This window comes from Haliaeetus leucocephalus, unplaced genomic scaffold (assembly GCF_000737465.1).
Source record: "Haliaeetus leucocephalus isolate CR32 unplaced genomic scaffold, Haliaeetus_leucocephalus-4.0 Scaffold339, whole genome shotgun sequence".
In the NCBI taxonomy this organism is placed as follows: domain Eukaryota; kingdom Metazoa; phylum Chordata; class Aves; order Accipitriformes; family Accipitridae; genus Haliaeetus; species Haliaeetus leucocephalus.
In genome coordinates this window covers 21203857-21222879 of record NW_010972775.1, presented here as the reverse complement: position 1 = coordinate 21222879, position 19023 = coordinate 21203857, and the positions used below count along the sequence as shown (strand labels likewise).

The window sequence follows — 19023 nt, the reverse complement described above, 5'->3', positions numbered from 1 at the left end:
GGGCGGTCCGCAGAGCCTGCGCGGACACGCCCCCGTCGTCCACCTACGGTCACGGTCACGGTCACGGTCACGGTCACGGTCACAGCCGTGGGGATGGGGTGCGGCGGCAGCGCGGGGGGTGCCGGGGAAGGGACTAGTGCCGGCCGAGCGACAACAGGGCAGAGCGGTTCCATGGTGTAATGGTTAGCACTCTGGACTCTGAATCCAGCGATCCGAGTTCAAATCTCGGTGGAACCTGAAGCTTTTTTCTCACCTCTTTTCTTTTTTTTCGACCTTCTCTGCCCAAATTATGGCCAGACACACTCCGCGCTCCCCGGGCTCCTTCACACACGGAGGTGTAACAGCCACACCTCGCTCCTGCTCCTGGCTGGCGGCCCCCGGCCCTATCCCCAGCCACGGGTGTGGGTGTCCGTCTCCTGCCTACACGGGCAGGAGATGGCTTCCACCCCAGAGCTGCCCGCAGCCACGGTGGAGCTTGGGGTGGGTCGGCAGGAAGCGCCCCAGGTCTCACAGAGCTGGGCTGAGAGGGGCGTGCGAAGCCGGCGGACCTCGTGGTGGAGGCGTCGGAGGTGCCAACGAGCTCCTTCGCCTCATGAGGTGCAAAGGGCCCTTGAGCGGGGGCCCCTTCCCACCGCCATGCCACTGCCTACCCCGCTTCTCCCCTCCCGAAAAGCAAGCCCCCTCATCTGCCCCTGTGCTGTGGGAGACCCCAGCTTTGTCATCAGCTTCCCTTGGCGCAGGCTCAAGACCTAAATAGAAGAGGATAAAAATAGCGCTTGTGTCCAGATGATTAAACCAAAGCCCTTAAAACTGCTCTTTTTCCACCAGCTTGCCATTAGCAGCAGTGGTATGTTCGCCATCCCTGCAGTCAGTTGCTGCGCATGGAAAGTAACCCCCGGGCATCAGCAGCAATGCTGTGCATCGGTTACTGTCTGCTGGGATGATAACAAACCATAACGTGATGCTCTGCGTTTAAAAATAAATAGTTCACACTGCTTTGGAGTTTCTGGGCAGGGAAAACAAAGTGCTAATAACAAAGACACGTGACGTGTGGCCACAGCGTGTCACACCAGAGGAGTACGGCGCTGGGCTCTCCACAGACACACGGGTGAGGTCGGAGCATCGGCGTCTGGGCTCACTCCACGTCCTGCCACCAGCCTCCGGCATGCCCTGGCAGATCGTACACCTCCAGCTTCTTGCAGGTGCACAAAACCCGCCGAGCGTTTGGGGCTTTGCATCCCCAGGACCCTGTTTTCTGCATGTTCTGTGGGAATCATTTCATGCACCAGTTCCGGAAGGGTATTGTAAGGCCAGAACCTCGCAGGAGCAGAAGGCACTCCGGTAGTGTAGTGGCAAGGTCTGTAGGAGTCTGCGTCATCTTTGGATTCATCCTTTTCATCTCCACATGAACCCAGAACACCCAAAATCTTGCATCTGAAAATGCTCATCCTGCTCCTTTCACCCTTCTGAATCCTACTGCATTGAGTAGTGCATTAAAATTGGTAACAGATACCTGTATGTGTAGACGCTGGGGTATATTTATAACTCTGTAGTTAAGGTTTACATCTCGCATCCTATTTGCAGTTCTCCATTGAACTTTGTTGTTAAAAAGCTATTAATTTTCACTTGATGTTTCTCAGGCTTGGTTTCATCCTCCAGAATTGGTATTAGTTCTAAAAATATAAAAATAACACAGTTATTCTTCTGTAAGAGCTGTTCTCCTTTTTGTGTTTTGCATTTTGTTTGTGAGCCTGGAAACACCCTTTATTTACATTTTTCATATGCATAAGCACTACTTCCTCCTACACCAAATTGCAGATGTTCTTCATCTGGAACTGGCTTATTCTGCGCAAGACTTCAGGGCACAAAATGAGGACATTGTCTTTTCTGGTTCAGCTAAAAATCACGGTCCCTACATTGCTGTACCGCTATCACTTGTTGAGCTTAAGACATTACAAAGCAGAGGCATTTTTACCAATCATGCATTGTAACATGAAAATTTCTGCATATTGCCACGTATATGAGCAGCAGCAGAGGTTATTTCTAGCTAAGCCTGTTTAAATGCATTTGATCATTTATAATCAGGTTCTTCATGGTGAAAAAATCTGAAACAGCAGAAAGAACTTTGCATCTAAACAAGAATCAACAGACAGCAGGGCATGAGGATAGCATTGGACTAGCAGGGAGCTGCAGAAATTAAAGTCTTATATTCTGTTCAGACCTGGGTTAATTTTGTTCCTGTTCAAGCAAGCCCCAGATGAGAATATACAAACCCTCAGGAAACATAACTGTCAGCGCAGACTGTTTTTTGCTGCTCTGCTCTTTCTTTGTGTCCCCTGCCGGAGCATGCTGCTGTAGTTACAGGATGGCCTGGGACACTTCCCGTGCATATGAAACATGGCCAAAAAGCAGAGGTCAGGCCTGAAATAACAGAGAACTGTGCGCTTTTCGACTGACAGCTTTTAATGTGAGAACAGTCATTCAGCACTGGCATTTCTGCTGCATTAATTGCCATTAGTGTCATCCTTGCGGGAACACTAAATTCATTGCAAACCTTGAATTAGTGCACTCTCGTAATTCTTCAGTTTATACTTAGGCACAACCATTTGCGGAGGCAGCACGTTTCAAGCAACTGGAGCAGAGACAAGGAATGATACTCAGCTGGCCCTTGGATGTTCAATTTAGCGAAGAAAAGAAGCAGAGGTCACACTCATAACTGCGTATTTATGGTTCTGTTCTGGAAATTCATACAGCAGCTGCCAAAAAGGCCCCAGCTTTTGCCTCGGCAGCACCATTAACATGCAGATGTGCGTCAGGTCATCAGGTCATCAGCTCCGAGCTGCTCAGCCCCAGGCACTGTGCATCAGGCTCTCCCCACACCTGATTCTCACTTTATTCTCCCACTTCCCTCCTGCCACCGACTCCTGAAACCCTGAGAGAAATCCTGGCCTAATAAAGGGGAAAATTTGCCACCATCTTTGATGGCTGTAGCATTCCCACAACAAGGTCAAGGTCTCTCTGCAGAACACACCGGTCGTATTTGACATGGAAATAGAAGAATGTGAAACAGGGATGGCCAGTATTTGCTGCTGGTCCCAGCTTTTCTGGCTCTGAAATCCCTGTTCACAGTTTGCAAGGCCCATCACTTTGCAAAGCTCAGGGAAAGATTTGAAATTGGAAATCGCAATAATTCAAAATCGTCCTTGAATGGCGGTTGACCCAAATTCCCATTTCCCAGATGAAAGGAGCCACTGACTTCCCTGGGGCAGAAGGCAGGAAGGACAAAAGCGAAGCCCCAGAACCTACTCTGTTTTGTCAGAAAAGAAATATTTCCTAAGGGGGAAATCCAATCAATACTTTGCAATTTTCTAACAATCCATGAATCATTGCAATTATGCAGAGATAGTTCAAGCTTTCCAATCCGGCTGCTAAATTAGAGAAAAGCATACTCTTAGCACTTACTACCCCCAGTTTGACATGCAACTATAAAATCCATCCATCAAAATAAAAAAAAAACCACTCTCTTTTTAGAACCCTGAACCAAAATAAAGAGCCTATGATGTACGAGGAGTTCTATTTTTCAGGTAATTCTATGCCAGAGGTAGGAGTAATGAAAATGCATGGAGTCGATAGGAATTTTTCTGTAGATACCTCACTTGAATTCCAGCATCTGCTATATTCTTTTTCTAGTTCTACAGCTCTAGGAAAAATGAATATATAAAAGAAGAAATGGACCAAATCAAAATTATTTTCTATATCAGCCTTTTCTTTCCTAACCCTGGAGTTGGAATAAAAAAGGACCTGGATCTGAACAGGGACCTATCCAAAATCAAACCTCATCCTGGTTCTACTGTTCTCTAGGGCTCTCTGCAGCACTGAAGAAAGAGTGGGAAGGGAGCAGCTCTAGAATTAACCATATTCTGGAGACATTTTTTTCACTAGGACAGTATTATGGTAAGCAGAAAGGAAGGAAAGTTTTCAGTATGCTTCGGGAACAGAAATCAAACGCAACAGACTCGATGACATGGTGTTTCTTGTGATGACTGTCAAAATGAAGTCATCAGTTTCCTGCATCCATTTTGGACTCAACACACATCTCATTGTCTGTGTCTGCTGCCTCCAGAGACATATTAGCAAGATAATACTGGCAGCTCCAGGATAATTGCTGGCCAAGATATAATTTCCGAAACATGGCTCAAAATCTTCTCCCTCTTACTACACCCTGCCACAGAGTTTTATTTCCTATCTAGTCAAAATCTGCTTGGTGTTGGTGTCGCTACCAGACAAATACAATGTCAACGACAGCAGTGCAAGCATTATCACATGTCCCATCATCTTCTAATTTGGATTCAAAAGATCAGCCCTGGGAAATGAAGAAGGCAGTTTGATTTCTGTGGCCAATTCATTCAGTGCTGAAACAACCAACGGAGCTGGCTGGCTGTGCTTAGCATGGCAATGCTTGTTGCAAAGCTGTACAATTATCCAGGGAGCCAGGCTGAGACTATAAAACTTTGCTCATTAAGATCATTAGAGAGCTGTCAGATGGAACAACTGGGATGGCTTTGATCTGGCAGAATACCCTTCCTCCTATTCCCAGACCTTGGGAACCACCCAGTTCCCCATAATATTTTTTTTCAAGTCATTCGGGCAATACTCATTGGGTTTTTATAGGGTGCAATAACTTCTTCAGACAAACTGGAGGGTGTAACAGCTATAACAAGATTAATTCATTAAATAGAAACCCTGATATTTCCATGATTTTGCTATAAATATATTCATAGATGGTTTTGCCAAGAAAATGACTGAATGTTGCTCATAATCCCAGAGATATTCCCTATAAATCCACTAGGTGTCCTACTGTTTTCAAGCAATTAGGCTCAAGGTTTGTTTGGGTTTTTTCCCTAGTTTTGCCAGTGAGAAATTAATTTGAGTCTTTAGTGGGATTAGGTCTGGGTTTGCAGGTTGAAGAAACATGTACATATGGTTTGTGTGACCCAGCAAGACATCTGGCTCACAGTGGCAGCTCTTTCAGCAAATGCCACTAATGTTTCCCACAGAAACCGACTCAAGGTTAGAGGCTGGAAGAGAAAAAGGAAAAGAATCTGCCTTCCTCTCTTGGGAATGCTAAACAAGATCCACCAGAGCCAAATCCTCTTCTCGGTCAACCTTGGGCATCTATTTATAGGACTGCTAAAGTGAGCCCAGTGCTGACCTCAAAGGTGGTGGCAACATGCATTAACCTTCATCAGAGCCACTCCGAATGGGCTGCAATTTTGACATTCCTGGTCACTGTTCCAGTCCCTGATGGGCATCCCGCTGCTTGCCAGCGCTCGCGTCTGTCTGCAAAGGCCAGCACAGCACCCGCTCATGAGGTGTCCTGTCACTCTGAACACAGAGGCCATGTCAAATACATACTAAGAAAAGCAGGCTAAAAAATAGCCAAAGGATAATTTTCTCATCCCCAAAAATACTTGGGGTGGAGTGTGGCCATTGGAAAGCAGCCAGCTGCTTGGCTGCTCCTTTGTTGTGCGACCCAGAGCACACATACCATACCAAGTTGTGCTATTTGGGACATCCCCGAACGGCCTTGGGATCTGTTACTTGCACTGAGTCCCAGCATGGCAGTCTAGAATTCTCTGAAACAGTCGTCTCCTAGGTATCTAAAAAGCATCTTTCATTATTCCAGTGTCTTTAAGTGCTCAGAAATAGGTATTTGCAATATATCAGCGAGGGACTGATACAGGATGATATTTATGGTCTTGTCACTGAAGCACAAATCACATTCTGTATAAACCCTATAGCCTTACCCTCCACCAAGCAGCGACTGTTGCATTTGGAAACACCCCTCCCATTCACTCTAGTTTCACAGGGGTGCCACGTCTTGAATTTACCCCAGATCTACATGAGGCAAGTGAGGAGAAAATCCGGTTTGTTTTCTGTTTAAAAAATGGCAGAGGCAAAGATGCTCTCAAACAATGAAGTTATCTCCTTTTTCAGTAGGTGCTTCATGGCCAGAAGTACTGCCCATGGCTATTGGCTGTGCAAACAGACACTGGGCAAGGTGTCAGCACCAGTTTAATCACAAGGTGCGAGGGGAAATCAGAGGGGGAGCAAGAGCCTCCTGTCCTTGGCCCACCAGGATTCCTTGCCATCAGGCATTGCACATCACAGGAATTGCCTAGCATCTGTCCTGTGCCATGTGTTACTGCACTGCCGCTATTTCTTGCTATTTGTGTTGAAGGTATGACAGTCATTTTCCTGACAACCTGCAAGAAGAAAAGATACTCCAATCTTCCGACTGTATGTATATATAGATACCTGCTGTAGTACCATCCATATGCAGTATGCACCATATGCTAACTGTGAAAGAGTTTAACCTGGTCCAGCGCATGTGTTTGCTGTTATACATAACAAATACCTCAAGCCTTGCCATGATTCAGTGCATTATGCATGGGAGCCATCTGGTCCTGTAGCTGAAGAAGCAAACTGAAAATATGATAAAAGCACAAACAGTCACAATGAGAGAGACTGAAAAGATGTGTTGATATTCCAAGCAGCAGTCTCCTTCCGTGAGGGCTAATCTCATCACCCATTGCCTCTTGCCTGCTTCTTTCTCTGCAAAGCTGCTGTCAGACAGGTTGTGCTCTCAGGTCTGTGAGTACACACACCTTTGGGATGCTAAAAATGCATTTTGTGTGCTTGAGCAAACCTTCTGGGACAAGATTTTTCTCACTAGCCAGCTGTGCAGTGAGCAAGATGAGCAAAATGTTTGGAGCACACCACATTTTATGGAGCTTGGATTGATCAAGAATTCTGGCTGGTTTAAAGTGCACTCTCGAATCCAATTAGTCATTGATATTGTCTCACTACTGTGCAGAATTACAGCTTATGGCTTAGACAGACTGAAAGGAGGTCCATCTCAGCTTGTGTAGATGTTCTCAGCCCTGGAGTGGAGATGTATTTTGGAGGAACTGGAGCACCAGGGGAGCAACAAGGAACTTGGTGCAGTGGATGGGGTAGAGTTTGGGATGGCTTGGATTTGGCCAACAGTTTGTGTATAACTTGGCCAGGATACTGGGTTACTAAAACTAGCTTCATTAGATTTTGGAGCCAGACCAGGTTTCCCCCATTCTGACCCTGGTTTCTGATGTCTGGAGGGCGCAGGGAAGGCAGGCAGACAGAAGATGCCTATTTTAGTACATCTCTGCAGGGAACACACATGCTTCAGACAGGTACACGTTTGTTTACTCTGACACCGAATTAATGGGAATTGATGTATTGATTCTGCAATTCTCCTAAAGATTGCTTCAAGTTTTGGCCTGTTTCCAAGCTGGTTAGACGCAATGTGCACATGGTTCAAGACAGATATTTAATTATTCTAATATGAATACAGTTTAAAAAATTCAGTTCCCTGTGAAATCAAGAAGATAATAGCATTATGATTGTGCAAATAATGCAGCCATTCCTGCTTTATATAGCCTATTTTCATGCCCAGCTACATCTTTTGGCTTAATACAAGCCCCTCCAAAATCACAGAATTATGAAGATATTTGCCACTAGTGCAAATTCATTCAGTATTTTTCCTCTTGTTTTTTCTTACCTATTTGAGAGTACAGTCTTCAGAGCAAATGCAATCTGCTGTTCTGTGTTTGTGGAGAGTATTCAGGATTACGGTAGGGCTCTACCAAAATGAATATGTTACTGCCATCACTATTATTATTATTACTACTACTATTATTAAACAATAATAACCTGAGTTAGTAATTTGCCAGTCTCAAGGGTTAAAATCTACTATCTTTGTGGATATTTCCATATTTAACTAACAAAATACTGGCAAAGTATCCACCACATCCACTGTATTTGTAGACTATTGGAACATCTCTGTGCCAGGTAAACTCCTGGTCCTAGAAAGAGAAAGCATCTTATATTAGGGATGGAGTAAGAGTCTTTCATTTTCTCGCTTTGATCACCATGTCTCTGCTTTTATGATCTCACTAGGAAAGTTACCTGATGTTTCTTTATTTTGAGTGTCAGCATGGCTCCTGCAAATGTTTGAAGTCATCGTTGTATTTCATTTATATTCTGGCAAAACAGCATCCATCTGCAGTTTAAGAATAGAACATATAAAAAACTGCATATGACTCCAAAGCACTGAACATAGAATTTCTGGGCAAAATTCTCTTCTCAGTTACACTTACATAACTCTGGAGTAGTGTCTTCATCTTTCTCATTGTTACTCTGAAACCCATTTTAATTTCATTGTGTCAGACGCAAAGGATCTACCATATATGCGTAAATCCGATTTCATCACAACTGTTGTAATTTCCTAGGCAAACTTACAGCCTCAGAGGAAGTACATAAAGGTGCATTTACAGTACATAGGCCTCAATTCTCTAAGAAATATGCTGCTGTCTGTTCTTCTCTGATAGCAGTTTTCCATGCAAATAAAAATACTGTGTAGGTGGAGAACTGCTGAACTATCTGGAGCAGAGATTTCTTCCACATGCACAAGCAAAGAATCTGCACTGTATGGCTGAGCTCATTTTTAAAATGTTCAACAGCTCTTTCTTTAAACAAAGAAATAGTTCACTCCAAACTGTTTGATATCTACTTTGTATAACTCTGTTCCTTGGCTGTCCATGCTACAGAAATGCTGTTATGCTACAAGAAGACAGATTGCCTGGACTGGAAGCCCCAGCCCTGATTCAGGGAAGCACATGGTTTCCTTACAGTGATTATGATGATTATAATTACTATTCAGTATATGGTGCAATTGTTTTGGTGTTTAAAACAGAACAAAACAAAACAAAACAAAACAAAGCAGTTTTGGAAAGGAAAACAGAACATTAGAAAAAAATAATTGTAAAATAGGAAGTGGTTGACCTTCAGGAGATAACTCCATCTGCAGTGTCTGCTATCCAACATTTCTAGTGATCAGAAAACGGAAAGAAAAAAATCCCATTAAATATCCCAGTACTCCTTTAGAAAATAGTTCACCTCCTTTTCTGTAGGTATAACATTTTACATCTCCTGTTCAACAGCTGCTAGTGTCAAAGGCCAAGCAAGCAGTATGTGGAATGCAGAGCCTGAAGTTTTTCAGCAGTCACTGAAGGCAAAACCATCTAAAGCTGTAGCAGATGTTCACTTGCTTCCTGTCTGCTTATCAGCCCTGCAAAGACACTTCGTTTTTGTACTTGTTATGCCAAGTGTAACTATGGAGATCTAATACAAACTGCGCAATAGCGATACGGTGAATAGTTCTTTACGTATTTGGTTATGAACGATCAAGCAAAATATTATGGTTTCTAAGAACTCCCTCTAATTTTTCCATATGTACATTAGTCATTCCCCTTGTGTGACAAGAAAATGACAGTGTACAAAGTAATTTAAGAAGTACTACATTACTGCAAGTCTAAAAAGATTAATTTAAATAGCATTAATGAATTGTTGCTCATTGGACCTTCCATAGGATCCTTTCCAGTTTGACCTGCCCTTTCAATTGGGGCTGTTGTCAGAGTGGCGTCCATGCAATGCATTTATGTTACAGCAACTGAACAACAGTTACAGGCCGTGCTTGATGTTAGTTGCAGCCTTTGGGTTAAAAAAATAAAAAGTGAATTAGCATCTGCTGCATTACATTTCTGTGGTGGAATTCATCACTGACTTCAGTTCACATCCCTTTGTGTAATGGGCAGAGTGAAGATGTTAGTTTGGCCTCAGTGTGTTCACATTTTATGTTGTTTCTAGTACACTGTGAAATAAGGAGTGGTATATCCCAACCAACTGTATTCCTCCAAGGCCTTGAATATGCTACAGAAGAGAGTTCTTAACTGTCAATTTAAAAATCAGTTACACTAAACATTTTTTGTTGCACCTCAGCTGTTTTAATTCCTCTTTATATTCATTATGAGCTCCTGTAAATTATAACTTTAATATGAATGACTATATGCAAGTGTTAAAACAGCATTCAATCTATTTTAGGGCTTTGAGCTAGTTTAATGAGACTGATTTTTACACTGATGCATTAAAATTGATATACATTCCCAGTACAGGCAAGACCCAGGGCAATTAAGTTTATTGCTTAATAGACAGGAGTTCTTTTTCCTCCATGAAATAGAAGAAATAAAGGAATTCACCTAAATCCTAGCACAGATGTTTTTGCTTTAAGTTTTTAACAGTAACAGAAAAGGATGGTTTTGGAATGTTCCTCTGCCCATGTTCAAACTGGAAACGAGAAGTGACAGCTTTGGCCTGTCACTGGTAGACATGGTTATAGATATTCCTGTGGGAAACAAAAGGTTTCAGAGCAACAGGGGCTCTGCTGGTGTTTCCCACATTGCATATAACGCTATCAAGGCAAAAGAGCACTAGGTAACCATTGCCAGTTTTAAAATGTTGATAGTATTGCAAACCTGTGTTGACCTGGAAAATGCAAATAGTGGGCACAGTGGTTCCTTGAGTAGTCCTTTCACGGGCCACAATTTGTTGTATTACAACCCTAAGACTGACATCCTCGAAGGAAAGGAAGCACTTTGGGACAAATGGTTCCAGAGGAAGTGGGTATGGATATTCTTTTGAGAAAGTGAGCTTCCATATGAAAGCCGTAGACCTAAAATTCGATCATCTTCCTTTCCCCAAAGGCAAGCAACAACAAGGCAACACATGAAGCAAAAGAGAAAAGTTGTTGAAGATATGAGAGACTTTATGCAAAGGACAGATTTGCAGGCAAAAGATGGATCTGATTAATGCAGTGATGGAAATTGCCTGAAGCACCTGGGAAAACACCACAAGAAGTGTGAAGCTGGAAGAGGAAAAGGGGAGAAAAGGGGACCCGGGGATTAAATTCGTATGAATTGGGAATGTGGAGGAGGTGAGCACAATTCTTTAGGTGAGTTCCTGGAAGGGATGCAGTAAATATATTTAAAAAGCAACATATTGATACTATGATTGGGTAAGGGTTTTTTTGGCTGAAGTATTGAAAATAGAGGTCAGTATTTAGACTTAGACTGTAAGGGGTAGCACAGTAGGAAGCAGTATAGATGAGATGGCTTAACAGGGCTTCATTGTAGTCAAATTAATTCAGTTTAAATAATTAATTCTCTTTTAAATTGACTCTACTCTGCACACTTGACATTTTGGAAAAGCTGCCATTGCCTGGCCTTCTGGTAAATGCTTTTGCATCTGTTTTCCATTGTTTCCTTCTTGAAAAAAATCCTTGTCACTAACAGGAACCACCAGCAGCATGGAACAAATTGACTTGCCAAGGACATTTCCTCCAATATCATTATTTAAACTGGAGGTATTCTTTTTTGTATTAAGAGTCAGACTGTGATTTGAAAAAAAAATATTGCCGTATATTAAGATAGTTTTGTACTGTCGTTATGAGTCAAATTCAAACTTGGTTATGTGAATTACTTCCATTGCATCAAGATTTGGTCATGTTTTTTTCAAGGAGGTGATCAAGCAGTTTAATTAATCCACAGTTCTTCCTGCCCACCTCATTATATAGAGCTCCTTACAATTGCAGCAGAGGGCCTCCCCCAGGTATGAATCAGATCAGATCTGTCACTCTCCCTCTTCTGCCATTAGCACATTGATTTTGAGACTTAAGTGGATGAGATTGAGTGGATCCATAGTATTATTTGGGGCAGCTTGGGTTAAAGAAATAGGTTTTGTATTTTACTCTCAAGGTGCCTTGGTGTGTGTTCACTCTCATCTTTGTCAGCTCCAGGTTGTGGAGCAGTTGCTAAGAAAATGCTCATCTCCTCTGAATTTCTGTGTTGAAGTGGCAGTGCTATTATGGCAAAGGAGTACAAACCCAAGTTTGAGTTCTGACTGCACGAGGGGTCTGTTGAGGTTAGGGGCTCTTTCAGGTAAGCTGGACCAAATCCTCAGAGAGCTCAGAAAAAGGCAGAATCTTGATCTGACCTATATTCAGGGTGACTCACCAGTGAGATTTAATGTTGTTGCTTTGTTTTGCCTCTGCTTCTCAGCAGTTGCTCACATTTTGAACAAGTACACTCTTACCTAACCCAGTCAATAGATGAGTATAATTAGGACCCAATATAATAAGGCCAGTATTTGTAATAAAATAAGGGAACATTCCAAAGCAGTTGCAGAAGAAAAGAATTTCAGATAATTAGGAGAGGAGTTGGGCAATGACACAGATTTTAAAAGTACCCAAGATAAAATAACAGATACTAAAAATATCTGTACTGAGATGAAATCCTCATGACTCAGTACTTGAGCCAACCTCCATTCTCTAGGAATTAGTAAGAAAATCATCTGAACAGGGTAGACTGTGGTGTATTGCCTTAATCTGGTGGGCTTACACTTCAAAGAATTATCTTATGCTGAAAAAGGATAGACACGTGTGTGACTTAACAGGGTAATTGCAATATGGTTTTGAATGTTCTGTAGCAGTAGCTTTTTAAAAACTGGTGGGTTTATTTTTACCTAGAAAAAATTCTAGTAATTAATGCTCTGGATCTTGAATGCCAAAAGCACTGACAGCAGGGCCTGAGATGCATTCTTTTAGTCAACCAGGACCTATTTTTAAATACCTGTGACTCTCTAGCTAATAGTTGAGAGCGATGAATCTAGCTTGCAAACAGAAACATGGAAGTGCCATTTTTTTTCTTTTTCTTTTCTGCATAATGTGTTTTCTGACTAGATGCAACATTTTGGAAGTATTGAAAGTACCGTAAGTATTGAAAGTATTCTGAAAGAAAGAAGTATTTTGAAATGCTGTAGAGTTTCAGAAAAGCAGAAAGGCTGTGTTATGAGAACATCAGCTATAATCTGGGTCAGATTTTCAGTGCAGATGTGTCAGATGCATTTTCTTGGAAACCCTCCATGACAGTTAGTGAGAAGAGTGACCCAATGTTTTCTCACCGTACAAAATAACTGTTCTGTTCAGTGATGTCATGTGGATGAAGCACTGCTTGTATTCCTAAAGCGGTGTCCTGTTTAAGCTTGTTCAGGAGCAGAGATTTTTCTCTGAGAACAGTTTCAAACAGGGAGTCTAGCAAATCTCTTTGGTACATCTTGACTGATCTCAACCTGGCCTGTCAGTTTTCTGAATTTTAATGATCTGGTTTTATTTCCAGATAATGACTATTTATGTAAATGAGATGCCTTATAAATAAATACAGAAATTATTCTATAATATTAATTACAGGCTTTATGGTTCAAATACTTAATATATTAAAGGCAAATGGTGATGTGGATTGCCTTTGAGTTTATTAATTTACTTATTTTGGTGGTTTGTTTTATTTTAACCTGACTTGCATATTTTGGACAGTGTTTCCTGAACTAAATCAAGCTATGTTATGTGCCTGGATGTATCAAAGCATATGGAAGGACAATAAAAATCAAAATGCATCATACAGTGGTAGTAGTAAACGGAAACCCAGACTTCATAATGTTTTTGTTAAAGAATCAAATAAATTACCTTTACCTGGAGAATCTCAGCTTAAGTGTTGTTAGCCATTTACTCAAAAATTAGATAGTTTTAAACTAATTATAATCCTTTGCACTCCTATAGCTGCTTCTCTTGAGAATCTCAGTAGTGTTCTACAGACATTAATTAAGCCTAATAGTACTCCTGAGAAGTGGTTAACGGATAGATATACTTCACTTAACACATCACAGTATAAGTGATCTCTAGAACAAAATACAAAAACTTTAAACTGCAGGACTACACAAGAGTTCAGAGCCTGAAGTAAGTATCTTAGCCAGACAAAACTGTGGGAAACATCTAGATATGTGGAATGCAATTACTCGGCCTAGGCATGATTTGGAGATAAATAAAAGTGAAAATAATAAGGAACTGAGATCTCTAGTAAAGGAAAGTAGGTTTATATCTGATGTGAGAGAAGATGCCCACAGCATCACAGTGTCACGTGGTGTGACTCTGGATGATGAATTGGACTGATTCAGAGAAAAGACTGCCATTTGCAGAAATCACCTCCAGATGGGCCAAAGAGCAGAAGTCCAAATTGAACCTTTAAGGCTGATGCATGAACAGCAGCAATAGCAATTAAGTCCTTACTCTCACCCCTGAGGGTACAGGGACTGCTGAAAATAGCAACAAAACAGCAGTATCAGTGTGTACATTTACAGCCTGAGACTGTTATTTTTGCTGGTGAATCTGCATGCATAATTTCCTTCCTGATATTACTCCACAAAGAGAAGCTTTTGTTATCTTGCTTTACTGACGAGAGCAATACTTAAAACGAGTTAGTGCTGGAACAGACAACAGGTTGGTTTTGATACATGCATTAGGACTTGTACCATCTTCAAGCAACCCTTCTGCTGTCCTGTTCTCAAAAGATTTGCTGCAAATATTTGTTTTGGAGCTTCCAGTGTCTACGGGAAGAGCCATCCTAGAAATATGCTCCAGCTGTACATACTTATTTGCCTACTAACAGCAGGAGAAGAGGTATGGCATCACTTGCTTGATACCCCTACCCGCACTAACACAGCAAAGCACAATGATGTTCACTGTTTTCTCACCGATTAATACTAATGGCCGTCCAGTGGGTCTGTTATCATTTGACATTTGATAGTTGCTGCAATGCTACAATGCCTTGTGAATAGTTTTAGCATTTGCTGAGGGAAACTTTATGATGCACAGTCTAAATTCTCAGATGCACACTCTGAAATCCTGAGAAAGCAAATCAGCACTGAAAAGTGAAATGATAATGTGTTTGCATCGGATTTTTATTTATAGAAATTACTTGGAAACATTTGGGTCTCCTCTTCGTATACATTTACTTTCCTTTTTGTTTCCCAGCATTTCTGTGCTTTTGGGACTACAAACTCTCACATAAATATTGGCAATAAATCCTTGCTGAGAAAGTCTACCTGCTGGAGAAAAATCTGCTCATTTTATCCAAGTGGAATGCCTAGACACTGCAATTAGACTTTATCCTTACTATATATACAATAACATTCTTTATTTGCATTTTGTGAATTGTAATTCATGACATACATGACTGTGAGGCCTAATGAACCCCCCCCTGCAGTGCTTCTGCTGAGTTCAGTGGTCTTTGGATCAGGCCCTGCGTTCGCTTCATTTCCCCATATTTTTAGCTGCTTCAGTAAGTTCTTTATCTAGAGAAGTGTCTGAAACCTCTTTTTTTTTTTTTTCCCTACATGCATGATATTCTATTGCCTCTTTTATAATTTATAATCAGTACTTTCCCTGGAGTGCAAAAAGCTTTTCAGAAATACTATACTTGAAGCAGTAAAAGGAAGGGTAACTGCACTCTTGTACTGCTGCATCATAATATTGAAATACTTCATTATTTCATAATTTGTCCTAGAATTTAAGCATTCCAAGCAGGGATGGTCTCTTTATGTCAAAAGGCATAAGTTCCAGATTTTCAAATATGCATATATGAAAAACCCTATGAAGATGTTGCTTCATTTTCAGTGTGATTCCAGCTTGCCAAAGACTCCATTTCATTGCATAACCTTCTGGATGCAGGTCCATTACTGCACTGTAAAGTGGGTTACTGGACAGGGTAAGGCAATTCATCCTCTGAAATGCAGAGCGTTGTTTTGCCAGTTACATGGTTTATAATTATCCATTATCATTATCTTTATAGTTATTTTTACCAAGGTTACAGATATGTCATGTCTCTTTGAAAGGTGTTCTGCTGGGTTCTTTTGGAGCCTCATTCTTCCCCCTTAGACATAAATGAGCAGTACACATAGCACAGCCAAGAGAGTTCAAAAGGAATAACATTGGTAAGAAAGTGAGCAGATCAAGCCCCAAATTGCATACTTAAGAAACTGAAATAGTTTTGCCTATGGAAGCCAGTCTCTGCCAGGAACTACTAACTACTGTGTATAGTCATAGCTTTTTCTTTTTTCTTTTTTTTTTTTTTTTAAGCACTGCTGAAGCCTTATGAATTATAAGTAGTCACATCTCACAATCCTGGGACAAAGTCTGTTAAAACCATGTCCTGGGACAGGGAAGTTCTCCATTCCATTCCTGCCTCTGTCACTGACCACCTGCCACTTGTCCTCTGCCTTGCTTGAGTTTAGCCATGTGTCAATTGCACTTAAAATAAGCTAAACCGTACTTTGAAAATTACTGCAGTGCCACAAGCTAGAAATTTGGGGTTGCAACACGGAAAAAAATGGTTCTGTGCTTGCCAGTCCATAGAAACCCTGTGTGTCTCCCTGGCTGCACTCCTGCGCAGGCTAAATCTGGCTGACAGTGCTCCACCCTGCACTTGAGAGGCAGCAGAATACCACATTAAGCATGCTTGATGCCTGCCCACCTGCAGTACCCGCAGTTAACTTGTTTAATTAACTTGCTATGCGCAACAAGAATCTGATCCAACACTAACTGGAATTAATAGGAAGACTACTGTTGACTTAATGATTTTGGGGTCAGTCTCCATATGTGTGCAGAGACCACTGCCTAGAGATCCCTGAAGTTCCCATGAAGGGAAAGGCTTTGTTTGACTGACACATAGACACGTTTCTGTGCAATGAGCCTGCAGGAGCTGGGCACACAGTAAATCTGTCTCTGCCTGTACAGTAACACTATTCACTGATGCTACTCTTTATTCAGAAATAAACACAGCACTACAGTCGTTATTTTTCATAGACCCTTTTGCATGTGGCTTTAGACAAGCCTTAATGTGGAAAATTGATGACAAGCTATGCAGGAAAGCTTTGCTGCTAGATATAAGTTAGGAAAGGTGACTGGATAAAGGTGGTGACAAGCTAATAATGAAATGGAACATTGCAATTAAATGTGCTGGTGGGGAAGAAAGTGTGCTGCAGCCAAGAGAGAGAGTGAGCAGCAGGTAGGTCATGGAGAGAAAGCAGAAGAGGCTTGATGGAATAGGGTGGGAAGGAGAGGGAGATGTAAGAACAAGAAAGACAGGACAGAGGTAAGCACTGCGTTAGCTGTGATGGTAAGATTGGGCACTTTATTTGGTGTTTGTATCGGGCCTTGCACAGTGAGATCCAAGTCTCTGACTGCAATTTGTTGACATTGACACAATATGTAATTAAATGCAGGTAAGTCTTTGAAGGACAGAAATGGTGGAGAGAAATAAACAGGTTGAGCTATAAATTAGCAGCAAATCAAAGACGTTGACACAAAGTTTTACCTATGACATGAGCTGAAAAGTATGAAAACTGCTACAGAATGTTTAAGAAATATGTTTCTGTAAAACTAGTTTCCCTTAGAAATAGTCAAGAATATTTTAATGCTTATGAACTTAAAACTATTCATACATCAATGCAGTGATTTTGCCTCAGTATACATGCAGCTGAAACAATACTCTTAGAAGTAGGAACAGACCCATTAATCTTGGCTGTTAATGCTGAAGCCTAAAAATTATGCCTACATGAAAAATGAGCAAGGGCAGAGAGCACAGAGTAGTTTGCATATCAAAATTACTAACACAAGCCAGAAGATGGACTTCATTATTGCTATTTATTTGAAAAACATTTCCAGAATTAAAATATACCAGAAACTGTCAAAGGATTTAGAAAAATTTCTACCAGCAGCCTAAATAATTTAAGGACTGACTACAGAAGGCAGACCAGCTTGCTGCAAAAAAAATACTGAGGTTCTGGGTTCTTGATCTTTCACTTACTACACTGTATCTTATTGAGAGAGAAAACATCTTTATGGGTGTGGCTAGAAACACATTTTACCTAGAAATATGACGAATGGGCAATGTTGCTCTCATAGTCCCTGCCTGGGATAGGGGTTTGACACGTTCCTTAGTCAGTATGCTGTCTGTTGAGAAAAAAAAAAGAGGCAGACTCAGCTCACAAATATCAAACCTGGCAGCGCAAAGCTGTGTCTGCATGTGCAGGCTTGCACATGGGTGCTTCTGCCTGGGTAGAGGCTGGCTTGTGTCAGCCGCTCTGTTTCCTACATGGGGGGTAGGAGGAGCAGCATTTCTGCTACAAACAGTCATATTAATAAAGGCATGTGGGGGGAAAAAGTCATATTTTGTACTTTTTGCTTTTATATTATCCTATTTGGTCAGATTTTTCAGAGGGATGAGGTAAACCAATACAGTAGGTTTGAACATACGTAAGCATTTGCAGTCCAAATTCAGAACTTCGTCTGAATTTTCTGTCTTTATAATGAGCCACATCTAAACCCTCGAGCCAAACGCCCAGAACTGAGGGAAGCTTGAATTCAAAGCCAAAATTGTATGGTTGGAGCCTATCCCTAAACATGGCTTCAAAAATAGCACATTGGTATAAAATTTTGAAACCCGGGGCTGCAGTACACAAGGTGCCTGAAAAGTAGTATTTCTGTGTGTCGGTACAAGCAGGAGGACCCATTTTGTTGTGCTCAGCAACATCCTGACACGCTGCACTAATCTCAGCCGCACGCTCTTAAAAGATTATTTTTGTCTCGGGTTCTTTTCTAGTCTTTGATGCAACAACCTGGTGCGGGTTACATCAAGACTGCAGAAAATCCCCCGTTTTCTCTTCCCTTGTTTTCCAGACAGCCCGCACCTCCTCCGGGTCCTGGCGACGGGCGCCGCAGGTGAGCGAAAGACTGGCATATTTGGGCCGGAGATTAGTTTATCTTTAAATTAAAGGTACTGCCGAGCGGGCGGGAGACGCTGTAGTGCGGTGCGTTGGTGTGTGGGGTGGGGAGAGTCCAGCCCGTGGTCTGCGCGTCGTGTTTTAGGCTGTTCTGAGGGGGTTTCGCTGAGGGTGTCCCGCTCCCCTCCCTCACGGTTCACAGCCGCCGGCGCCTCGCCGCTCTCTGAGGGGGGAGGGAGGGAGGCCGGGGCCGCCGGACCGAGAGCCCTTCGTCGACGGGCCCGCCCTCTCAGAGGGAGACCTCCGAGGCGAGCTGGGCGCGGGGGTGGCCGCACGCTGACGTTAGGCAGCGCGGTGGCGGCGGCGGGCCCGCCTCAGGCGCGGCAGGGGACCACCGCCTTCATCCGCGGAGCAGCAGGACCCGGCGGGCGCCCTGCCCGCCGCGATCACGAGTCGGCGCCCGCCTTCCTCCCCCCC

At 42.4% G+C, this 19023-nt stretch overlaps 1 non-coding gene across 1 annotated transcript; it reads left to right on the top strand.

Moving 5' to 3' along the window:
* Nucleotides 1-165: 165 nt before the first annotated feature.
* Nucleotides 166-237, top strand: TRNAQ-CUG. The gene has a single exon. It is a non-coding gene; the product is annotated as a tRNA-Gln (tRNA).
* Nucleotides 238-19023: the final 18786 nt, after the last annotated feature.